Here is a 2,278-nt window from a genome sequence, read left to right on the forward strand (position 1 = left end):
CGTACAGACACTGACCGTACTGACAATGACCGTACCGACACTGACCGTACCGACATTGATCGTACTGACACTGACCGTACAGACACTGACCGTACTGACAATGACCGTACCGACACTGACCGTACCGACATTGATCGTACTGACACTGACCGTACAGACACTGACCGTACTGACAATGACCGTACCGACACTGACCGTACCGACATTGATCGTACTGACACTGACCGTACAGACACTGACCGTACTGACAATGACCGTACCGACACTGACCGTACCGACATTGATCGTACTGACACTGACCGTACAGACACTGACCGTACAGACACTGATCGTACCGACACTGACCGTACAGACACTGACCGTACAGACACTGATCGTACTGACACTGATCGTACCGACACTGACCGTACAGACACTGACCGTACAGACACTGATCGTACTGACACTGATCGTACTGACACTGATCGTACTGACACTATACTAAGCACTAGTGGAAAAGGGGCATAATCCACTGCATATCAGCCATAGTGTATCATAGAAGTTAATCTTGTATTTTTATCCATTTGGTCAAATCTTAAAAGAGTTTTAATATTTTTGATGGATCTCACGAGACACGTGTGCATGGCTCATGCATCGTGTGATTGGTCAGAACTTTGTGGGCRTGGTCATGTATAGAAGCAGGTGAACTGCTCTGCTGAAGATCAGCTGGACGAGGCCGTGGGAATATACAGCCATCTTTACAAATGTTCCAGCTACACTTTAAGATGGTCAGAGAACTCCTGGAAGGAAACAGCGTGGAGACACAGGCAGCTGTCAGGCAGCGTGGTGCAGTGTCAGGGGGGCGGGGCTTACCAGGAATTTTTGCTACAGATTCTCCTTAGAGAATAAAAGATCAGGTTTCAACATCTCATGAATTTTCAAGCTGTTAAAGCTGAAAATGAACAAAACTTGATTTGACAAAAAAGTAGTACTTATCAAATTTAGTAAAAATTTGTAATTTGAACATTCATACCTACTGTTTATAGAATGTGTCTATTTACTGGTGCTGTGGTGCTTTGAATGTATCGAAACGTGTAGTTTCTGTGGTTATCACCTGATTTTGTTGCTGCAGTGCAACATCTGTGCACATCTGAAGTTTTCAGACGAGCAGACATGAGTCTCCTCTGTCTATATGAGCTTCAAAGGAGCCCCTATAGGCGCTCCGGCACCGCAACAGGAAGCAGCTCGAGCTCATGGCGCTGCGGAGAGGAGAGTTAAACCTCTCTAACGTGTGTTTTCCAGCGCCGTCCCTCGTGGCTGCCAGAAATTTCCACCTGGTTTTACTGGAAGAGCTGTGGATTGTAGGGAAACCCCGTCTGAACATCTGAGATTTCTCTCAGATCGACTCAAAGCGACAAACGCTGTGATGCTCGCAGGATAACAAGCAGGAGAGAGCGGCCAGAGTTTCATTAATAAAACACACCCACAGAGCTAAACCTTATTTAATTACTGCCACATGTGCAGTTTGTTCAGATTGTACCCCTCAGGGATGCCAGCTTTAACCGTTTTTTCTTTTTAAATAGCAGCAGTTTTATCTGCAGTTTTCCTGAACATCATTACTGTGACCCGGGCCGACCCCAGGCAGCACCATTTCCTGGAGGTGGGTGTGACTCCTCTTCTGCAGCTAAATGTGTGTTTGTGTGCGTCACACTTCACAACAACAGACGAAAGAATGTAAATTTGGTAATTGTGTCCAAACCAACGGCAAAAAATCTAAACACTCAAACAAAACAAAAGGCAGAATTTGTCTCAGTTTGAAGCTTGAAGAAAAAAAARAAACGTTTTTCTTTTTCCCCTGAAGAAGGTTGGATTAAATAAATACACTCCAATTTAAAACTGGGATGACAGAACACAAATAAAACCAGAAGGCACTGATTTATAATCTATTTTATTACAGTTAAACAATAAACAATAAACAAATCAAAGGGCTGGAGAAAGATATTCTGCTTTTTTAAAGATTATTTTCAAGTTAATGGAAGAAATTTGTCTGAAAATATTTCAGGTTTTTCCAGTTCTACAGGACCTGAGACCAGTTCTACAGGACCTGAGACCAGTTCTACAGGACCTGAGACCAGTTCTACTGGACCTGAGTGGACCTGAGACCAGTCATAGAGGATCTGAGACCAGTTCTACTGGACCTGAGACCAGTCATAGAGGATCTGAGACCAGTTCTACTGGACCTGAGGAGACCATTTCTACTGGACCTGAGGAGACCATTTCTACTGGACCTGAGGAGACC

The 2,278-nt window shown here is 44.3% G+C and overlaps 1 protein-coding gene across 3 annotated transcripts in view; it reads right to left on the reverse strand.

Annotated features, from left to right (window-relative positions):
- Positions 1 to 2,278, reverse strand: part of LOC106526917 (SWI/SNF-related matrix-associated actin-dependent regulator of chromatin subfamily E member 1) — a 15,732-nt gene that overhangs the window by 4,473 nt on the left and 8,981 nt on the right. The gene's annotated exons all lie outside the window — the stretch shown is intronic.

This window comes from Austrofundulus limnaeus, unplaced genomic scaffold (genome assembly GCF_001266775.1).
Source record: "Austrofundulus limnaeus strain Quisiro unplaced genomic scaffold, Austrofundulus_limnaeus-1.0 Scaffold300, whole genome shotgun sequence".
NCBI classification, from domain to species: domain Eukaryota; kingdom Metazoa; phylum Chordata; class Actinopteri; order Cyprinodontiformes; family Rivulidae; genus Austrofundulus; species Austrofundulus limnaeus.